The 9,994-nt window shown below is 43.7% G+C and overlaps 1 long non-coding RNA gene across 1 annotated transcript; it reads right to left on the bottom strand.

Moving 5' to 3' along the window:
* Positions 1-1,247: 1,247 nt before the first annotated feature.
* On the bottom strand, positions 1,248-4,667 carry LOC147911999 (uncharacterized). Its single transcript, XR_015550675.1, has 2 exons — positions 4,567-4,667; positions 1,248-1,624 (listed from the first exon to the last, which is right to left on the bottom strand). It is a non-coding gene; the product is annotated as an uncharacterized LOC147911999 (long non-coding RNA).
* Positions 4,668-9,994: the final 5,327 nt, after the last annotated feature.

Genomic DNA, 9,994 nt, shown 5'->3' with positions numbered 1-9,994 from the left:
CAGGGAGTAGCAAAAATCAAACTGAAATTTAACACAAATTTGAAGTCTTTCCAAATCAGCACAGTTATGGATCCCCCTCCAATAGTCATTCCGCATGCATACACTGAGTCTATCATTGGTAAGACACTATGCTAGGTAGACTGTCCAGTGAATGAGAGCCCAAGAAAAGCAAAAGAAATGATAGACATGATCCAGAGAGGCTGGCCATGGGAATGAAGGTGGTCAAATGGCTTCATGTCATATTTAGGATGGTGGAGAGGGTGAATTTTAGGCTCTGGCTGTGGGACAGGAGGGTAAAGGAGAAGAACAATGACAACAGGATGAAGTTAAAAGCCTAGATAAAGATGAAGATATTGGATCTCAGTTATGGAAGTAAATACCTATGTTAGATATGTGTATGTGTGATTAAGTATTTAAATGGAAAATAGGTAAAATTAAGAGAGCATAGCAATGCTGTCAGTATACTCTCGGTCTGCCACTATCCAGTTTAAGGGGCTCTGGACAATTTCCAGCTGCCAGTATCTGCATCCCTGTACCTGAAGGCTTTTTCCAGAATTATGGAAGGTCATTTTACAGGCCAGAAGTGCCAGGAAATTAACCTTTACTTCCCCACTCCCAACATGCCAGCAGCAATCCTCAACAAATGACCATGGCAGTTGGTAAATAGTCCAGCTGTCTTGGCTCTTGGATGGGATGATTTTGAAGCACGTATTTTATACCCTTCCCATCACTTGCCCACAGAATTAAGCTCCCACCACCTATTGTGGCAGCTGGCTTAACAACACACCCTTTATCTGCTGCCTTCTCTTCCTTTCCCTGTCTCACTTCCCCACTCACTCCAAGGCCACTAGCCTCCTTTCTGCTCATCTTCCTGCTTGAGGGCCTTTGTAGTCGCTGTTCTCTCTGCCTGAACTGCTCTTCCCCTGACACATACACGACTGACTTCTTGTCATTCAGGTCTCAGGCTCAATTTCACCCTGTCAGAGAAGTTTTTCCTGGCCATGAAATCTAATGTAGCTTCATCATCTGATCTTAATTCTCGATGACACTTTTATCACTATCAGATGTTTTTCTTTTTTATCTGTTAGCTTGTTTTCATGTTTTGGGCAGGAGCGTAACTTGGCACAATCCTCTTGGGAAGGTTGTTGGGCAGTATGTACCAAAGCCACCTATGACCCAGCAATTCCATTCCTAGGTATATATCCAAGTGGAATGAGTGCTTATGCCCATCAAAAGCCATATACAAGAATGTTTATTACAGCTTTATTCATAATAGCCAAAAACTGGGACCAAACCAAATATCCATCAATAAGAGAATGAATAAATAAATTGTGAAATATTCCATGGAATATTCTACAATGGAATATTACACAGCAATAAAAAGAATGAACTGCTGGGGCCGGCCCGGTGGCGCAAACAGTTAAGTGCATGTGCTCTGCTGCTGCGGCCCGGGGTTCACTGGTTCGGATCCTGGGTGTGCACTGACACACTGCTTGTTAGGCCATGCTGTGGCGGCGTCCCACATAAAGTAGAGGAAGATGGGCATGGATGTTAGCCCAGGACCAGTCTTCCTCAGCAAAAAAGGGGAGGACTGGCATTGGATGTTAGCTCAGGGCTGGTCCTCCTGACAAAAAAAAAAAAAAAGAATGAACTGATGCTACACACACCACATGGATGAATTTCATAGAAATTATGATGAACAAAAGAAGCCAGGCACAAAAGAGAACATATTACATGATTCCATTTCTATGACATTCATGAACAGGCAAAACTAATCTATGGTGGCAGGAATCGGAATAGTAGTTACCTCTGGGCAGGAGGATATTGACTGAGAGGGGGCCTGTGGTGCTGGAAATACTCTATATCTTGCTATGGGTGGTCATTACACGGGTATATACATATGTAAAAGGTCATTGAGGTGTATACTTAATATCTGTGCACACTCTATGTATGTCATATATGAATAAAAATAAAGAAGTAGGTTCCATGAGAGTAAGGACATTTTCTGACTTGGGCACTATTGCCTGACACATAGTATGCCATCAGTAAGTACTTCTTGACTGAGCAAGTGAATGAAGGTGGATTTGCATTTAAAAAAAAATTAAACCAAAAATTAAGTAAGTTTTCATTGAAAATCTATTCCATGTGCTGTATGTGGTAGAGGAATCAAAGGTGAATTCGCCTAATGAGAAATACACAGCTGATTGTATATAAAATGGCAGCCTGTAATAAATGCTATAAAAACAGATGCCAAATGAAGTGTTAGCAGAGCTAGAGAGAGAGAGACATTTCAACTGCAGCTTTGGGGAAGTGAGATTTGATCTGGCCCTGGAAATATTTCTGTAGGTAGGGCGTACGACGAGTAGAGAGGAGACAAAGAAGGGGGTGGGTGTGAGTGGCAGGGAACAAAGACTTGGAGACAGGAAGCCCAGGGCACCTGCAGTGGCTGAAGTCAGGGCTGGAGAGTCATGGGGGCAGTGAACGACGAGTGTCTGTCAGGGCAGGTTGGTGCCCGCTCAGAAAGGGCCTGGGCTACTTTGCAAGGAGTTTGGCCTTCACTCTGCCCGTAGGGATGAAGTTTCAAGGTTTTAAAGCAGAAGAGTAATTTTGAAAGGAGAATTGTTATCCTTCCTAAATTAATATTCAAAAACATGTTCACTTACAGAAAAATCTGAAAAGCCAGTTCAACACAAAGGACACAAACCTGACATAATCACTGCTATCACTTTCTAATGTCAACTCTGAGATACTTTTTAAAAAAATTGAGATATAGTTCACATACTATACAATCTACCATTTTAAAGTGTACAATTCAGCGGGTTTTAGTATATTGACAAGGTTGTGCAACCATCACCACTGTCTACTTCCAGAACATTTCATCACCTCGAAAAAACCCCCACACTCATTAGTAGTCACTCCCCATTCCCCCTTCTCCCCAACCTCTGGCAACCACTAATCTACTTTCTGTCTCTATGGATTTTCCCAGAGATACTTTTCTACGTGTATATGTGCAAACATATTTTTGCACATATTTTTTTGCTTCTCCCCTTACCCACACAAATGGATTTGTACATACTGCAAAGAAAGCTGTGTTGACTTGAACATATATCTTGACTCTTGACTCTTGGACATATCAGGTTGGTTTGTGAAAAATTAGTTGGGTGGCAGGGCAAGGATGGATTGGAAAAAAGAGGTTGAGGACAGTGAGACTGCTTAGCAACACCTGCAGTAGGGGAGGCAAGAAGTCATGGGGGCATGAACTAGGATGCTCGTGGTCTAGGGGATGCTGTGGAGTGCTTCCAAGACCCCCGCTTCAGGACTGAGGCACTCATTAGCCCAGCTGCAGGAAATGCTGGTGGCTGATGGATCTCAGCTGAGTCTCCTGGGCCTTGCCCTCACCTGAAGAGAGCTCGTTAGCCCAAATCGCACTCTTTCTCTATGGCGGTTTACATCCAATGATTGGTCAATGTGGGGGGTGGTGGTTATAAAGGCCCAGACACTTTCTCCAATTTGGAAACTCTCTGAAGGGCCATCCCATCTCTAGAGGTCTCTAAAAGCTGAGGCTTTTATTGTGACTGTATTGCAGCCCAATTCCTCCCTCTGCCCAATCCTGCTTCCCTCACCCCTCCACGGGTGTTTTTCCTAATAAACTTCCTGCACTCGTATCTCTATCTCAGACTCTGTTTTCCAGGGGACTCAACCTGTGGCAAACAATGAGGATGGAAATGGAGCTGGTGTATGTAGATGTCTTTGTGGAGCAATTGAGCGGATAGAGCTTGGGGATCCATCAGAGATGTGAGGTGGGAAGGGTGGAAGAGTTAAACAGGAGCAAAACACACACACACACACACACACACTCACACATATAATGTATAAAATTTATACATTAAATTTATATATACACACACATACATTGTTTCTATATATCTAAATACATAATACATCCTCAGGCACTTACTCAGTATCTTCTTTGTACCAGAAACAGTTCTGGAAGCTGAAGGTGCAAGATGAATTAGATCTGGTTCTTTTGTTCAGTGAATCCACAGTGTTTTGGGGCAGACAGAGACTAAACAACTAATTCTGATATAATTTGTTGCACACCATGGTAACTGATAGGGAAAAGTGATGAGGAAATACTAAGGGAGTGAAGATACTGCCAAGGTTTTAAGCTGAGGTGTCTTGAAAGATGGTAAAGCCATCATGTGACATGGAGAATGCAGATGAAAGAGATTGCAAGTAGAAAATAAATATCAAGGTTAATATGTCCTCCAAAGCATTGGAAATAGGGCTTTGGAACTCCTGAGAGAGGTCATGAATAGAAATATATATTTAGGTGATGTCTATATAGAAATGATAGTTAACGCCTTGGGAGTAGATGAGACTGTCAAGGGAGATCATGTAAGATGGAAACTTGAGAATGATCTACAGCAGAGCTGACTAATGTCTGAACTCAGGCTGCCACTCCCTATGCCAACAGCCATGGCTGACATAGCTAATTGAACATACAGCCTCAGAATCCTTCTCAACACATGGCTTCAGGCAGCCATTACCAATAAATCTACTTACCATTCTTGGTTTCTTCTCAAAGTCTAGGTGTGATGACCAGGAACAGTTGTGGGCCTCCAAGGAAGAGTGAACCGCTCTGGTTACTAGGTGCAGAGAGAGCACCCAGGAAGGCAGGGGAAGTACTGGCAGGAGGCGGGTCCCAGAAGGAAGAGGAGTGTCTCAACAAGGAAATAATAACATTTGTCAAATGACTAAGTGGAGGACTTGAGGAGACAATGAGATTTGAAGTGGGAGGCCAGTGGTGATCTTATGGAGAGTGGTTTCACTAGTGGTTTGCAAGAGAAGTGAGATGAAGGAAGTTTGAGTAGAGAATGGGAGGTATTTCCAAATGCTTGTTTATAAATGGACTGCCTTGGACCCATCTGGGGAGCTTGTTGAAAATGCGTTTCTAGGACTCACCCCAGAGCCATGGCCTCAGGCTGTACTCTGGCCTCCCAGGAGCACTTCTTTCGGGGTTATCTGTGTGGCAGAGAGGCTAGAAGCTGCAGATGTCCCTCTCACATGCATTTAGTATTCAGCACACACTGCTGGCATCATACACAAGCACATGTGACTCTCTGCCTGAGGACTTTCTCTGGCCACTGGAGCATGCTTGCCTGCTTTCCAGAAATGCCAGAGAGTTAATTTCCCAGGGAGCAGCCCTCAACCAATGAAGGACAGAAGTGGGGGGATAAATATCTCAGATTCCTCATCTCTCAGGTGGAACAACTTGGGGCTTGTTTTATACAGTTGCCCAGCAGTCTCCAGTAGGATTGAGCCTGAGGTGCCCAGAGATGCTCATTAACATATTCTGCATTGGCTTCCTTCCTTCTCTCTCACTTCTCTACTCTCCTATTGGTGTTCCAAGATCCTCTCTCACCTAAACTGTTAGCACCCGTATCTGTGGGGGAACCCAAAACTCACCATCTCATTTTCTCTTCCTGGGGATGTGCAAACAACTACATATTCCAGTGGCTCTTGTAGTCTGGTTGAGCCCATGTGACTAGGCTCTGACACAGGGGCAGAAGTGACGTACATCACCTCCAGGTCGGGACACGACTCCTGGTGTGATCCCTTCTCAATCTTTCCTTTCCATGGTGACTTCGGAGGTCATGTATTTAAGATGGCAGCATCACAAGATAGAAGTTGCCTGGATTCCTGAGTCACCAATTGAAGGGGACCTACTAAGGAGAGCTGTCCCCTTTGTACCTGATCATGACATGAATGAATGAGAAATAGAACTTGGCTATGTTTTTTTTTTTTTTTTTTTTAAAGATTTTATTTATTTATTTTTTCCCCCCAAAGCCCCAGTAGATAGCTGTGTGTCATAGCTGCACATCCTTCTAGTTGCTGTGTGTGGGACGCGGCCTCAGCATGGCCGGAGAAGCAGCGCGTCGGTGCGAGCCCGGGATCCGAACCCGGGTCGCCAGCAGTGGAGCCCGCTCACTTAACCACCAAGCCACGGGGCCGGCCCAGAACTTGGCTATGTTAAATCACTGAAATTTTTTTGTTACAGCAGCTAGCATTAATTACGCTAATATATCTGCCTTCTTGGTGTTCCCTCATTCAATTCTCCAAAATTACTGCTCTCCATCTTCCTTTAAGAATTTCCATTCCCTCAGTGTGGCTAGCAACATGGCTGAAAATAGTCGTGTGTTAAAGGCAAGACATATGATTATCTGATTAAAGTGCACTTAATTATGAACAATAAGTACCAAATTAGCTCCCGAAAGATAGTTCTGTTTTCAAATGGATTCCTGACTGGTGGGATCTATGATGGAGATGTTCCTAAGTATTGGAGCCTTCTTGGTGTCTTTGCATAATCATTGGCACAGCCCACTCCCAGCTTTATCTGTGTTGTCCAGGAGAAAGAGGGGTCAGCCTCTTCTAAGAGATTGCTGACCTCTGACCTCTGGCCTCTGGAATAGAGTCCAAACTCCTTAACCTGGTGTTTCCAGTTGTCCCCGGTTGGTCCCAACCTACATTCCTACCCTGATCTTTGCCCCCGACCCCGCCCCAACAGGAAACCTCTCAAATCATACTACTCACGACAGGGTGTGCTTTCCCACCTCCACACCTTGGCTTCACTGCACCCTCCACTTGGGGTGTCCTTTCCAGACCCACCCCCCACTCACAGGCCTGACTCAAATTCCATCTCCTCTCTAAGCCCTGAAATCCCACTGTGTCTTCCCTTTTGTCGCTACTACTCAACTGGTGTTCAGCATTTGCTGCTTATTATTATTTTTATCTCTTTATGTGTTTATATCCTCTCTTCTGAACTAGAAATGAACTGTTTAAAGAGAAAATTATGCCCATTTCTCTTTTTAAACCCTATAGCTTTTAACATAGTGCCAGAGATATGATTACTGAAGATAGATAGATGGTAGATAGAGAAATATAGCAAATTGAACTTCTTAAATATTACAAATGAAAAGTCTTGTTCACACATGATTTTCAAAAAACTTTTATTTGGAAATCATTTCAAACTTACAGAAAAGTTGCAAGAATAAAAATAGTATAAATAACGTCTGTAAACGTTTTACCTAGATTTACTTATTCACTTACTATAAACATTTTACCTCATTTCCTTTATATTACTCTATCTATCTATCTATCTATCATTTTCTCTCCATACATACACACACACATTTTTCTGAACCATTTGAGGGTAAGTTACATACATCACGAGCCGTTACTCTTAAATACTTCAGTGTGTATTGCCTAAGAATAGGGATAGTTTCTTACCTAATTTAATACTGATACAACACATTTGTATCAATAATTTGTTCTCATTCCAGTTTTGTCATTTGACCCAATAATGTCCTCTATGGCATCTTTCCCCTCCTATACGGGATCCAGTATAGGGTCGGATGTCATGTCTCTTTAGCCTCCTTTAATCTGGAACATTTCCACAGCCTTTCTTTGTCTTTTATGACATTGCTATTTTTCAAGTTAACCCCTCTCTCCCTTTTAAAGAATGTCAGAATTTAAAAAAATCTCAAAGGTTTGGCAGGCTATTTTATAGACATACATATGGATGGATGTGGAGTTTCTGAGTAGTGTCATAATCACTCCCAGTGCGAGACTTCAAACTCAAACCTCCTTTTAGTCTCATTCTGAACTTATAATCAATGGCAAGGTTTTTAACGCTGCTATACAGGAACTTTTGACTTATTTTATTTACAATACCTTTCTCCTTATTTAAGTGGAGCTGGAGTAGAAGAGGAAATCGCAAATCTCTTTCTCCCCCAGCTTCTGCTGGGTTGCAGGCTGCATGGGAGGAAAAGTCAATAGAGGAAGTGAGAGAGTAAACTGAGAAGTTGAAATCAAAGTGGTGGGCCGCTGAGTCTCGGCTGTGGCGCATCTCATCTCTGAAGTCAAAGCATTTTTACGGACCACATTCAACCATAGTTAAATAAAATCCCTATGCTGTGGAAAAGGAAGGCATTAGTAATTTCCGTTGTCTATGAGTGGAAACAGAGACACTGACAGGCGTAATGGCTTTTCTACTTTGAGTCTGAGAGGCAGTGAGAAATCATGGAAAGAGACCTGATAAAGGAGTGAATCTGTTCAGGAGATTTGAATCTACTTATTACTGTTGCTGCCAAGTGGTTATGTAGCTCAGCAAGTCACATCCTCTCCGAGCTTTGGTATCATTATCTATAAAATGAGGGTTTGGAGTGGACCAGACTAGCTCTAAGTTTCCTTCAGTGATTCTAAAATTCAGTGATGACGAATCCCAGCACACATTCAGTGCACATCTATGGAGTGCCTACTGTGTGTTGAGCACTGGGCTAGGATGAGTAGGGCCTAGTCTTTGTTCTCAAGGATCTCTCACCATGATAGTAGTGGTGGAGGGAAGGCATTTAAGCAAAGAATTGTGAGAAGGGCCACAATAGGGGCATGTTCAGGGTACAAGGGTGTTACAAAGGAGACAGCAGCTTTCCCTGGGGAGAGGAAGTCTTCAAAGAGAAAGTGACAGTGGTTGTTGAACTGAGTCTTGAAGATGGGGACAGGGCATTCCAGGCAGAAGGTGCATGGCTGTTTGTGGACTGGACGTACTTTGGACTTGCTGGAACACAATGTGCCTGAGGTAAAGCGAGGGTAGTGAGGCCGGAACGGCAGCCAGGCAGGGCCCAGATGTAGGAAGGCCGCTTTACCAGGCAGAGAGGAGTTTGGAGGTGGGCCGAGACTCGAGGCAAGGAGACCATTGGGGAATCTATTGCAGGAGATAAAGGATAAAGGATAAAGGGTTGAGTGACCCTGGGGAGATGAAGGGTGATTGGATACATGTTTAGGAGAAAGAATTGAGAAGGCTCCCCATTGAGTGTGGGAGTGAGGAAGAGGGAGGACTGTCATAGGACGTCCATGTTTCTGATTTGTGCAATGGACTGGACTGTGGTGCTATCAACTAGAGTTGGAAGTCCCCAAAGAGGAGTAGGTTTGGGAGGTCTACAATGAGTGTAGTTTAGGATATGTTGACCTGCAGGTGTGCATGGGCGATTTCCAGCAGGCAATTGCATAAATGGATCTGGAGCTCAGGAGAAGTCTGGGCTGGAGACAGATTTGATGGTTAACGTGTTATAAGTGTGAGAGATGTCACCCAGGGAAAGTGTAATTTTAGGAAAGGACTGTGATTGAGAGGGAAGAACAGGAGTTCTGTTGTCTTATTAGGTCTGGATTCTTATTTGCTAAGATCTTCTTAGCTGTATGATAGTGGACAAGTACCTTTGAACCTGTTTCTTCGTTTTTAACACTGACCCCAATTTGTAGACTTCTGAGAGTTTGAGATTGAAAAAAATCCAATTGATGGAACCTATAAGAGGAGCAGGAAGGGAAGCCTGGGAAACACTATTAAGCTGCTGCTTCTACAGGTATCAGGAGGAGCCACTTGGTAAATTACCCACGCCCTTCCTCTCTCTTTTTTTTTTGTTTTTTGTGTGCGTGAGGAAGATCAGCCCTGAGCTAACATCCATGCTAATCCTCCTCTTTTTGCTGAGGAAGACTGGCTCTGAGCTAACATCTATTGCCAATCCTCCTCCTTTTGTTCCCCAAAGCCCCAGTAGACAGCTGTATGTCATAGTTGCACATCCTTCTAGTTGCTGTATGTGGGACACGGCCCCAGCATGGCCGGAGAAGCGGTGCGTTGGTGGGCGCCTGGGATCGGAACCCGGGCCACCAGTAGTGGAGCGTGCTCACTTAACCGCTAAGCCACGGGGCCAGCCCCTCTCTTTCTTGCCATATTAATTTGTTGCCAGTTGCTTAATTTTGCTGAGCCTTGGCTTCCTCCTCTGCAAAACAGAGACAACAACAACTCTTCTGGTTATATCAGAGAATTCTTTTGAGAATCAAGTGAGATAAGGTTTGTGTGAACACTGCAAATTGCGATATAAATGTTAGTTATTATCAAAATGACTGAAACAAAGAGACTAGCCCAATTCGTCAGCAC

This window comes from Ceratotherium simum, chromosome X (assembly GCF_057802395.1).
Source record: "Ceratotherium simum simum isolate JZ-2026a chromosome X, ASM5780239v1, whole genome shotgun sequence".
In the NCBI taxonomy this organism is placed as follows: domain Eukaryota; kingdom Metazoa; phylum Chordata; class Mammalia; order Perissodactyla; family Rhinocerotidae; genus Ceratotherium; species Ceratotherium simum.
This window is presented reverse-complemented; position numbering and strand designations above follow the sequence as displayed.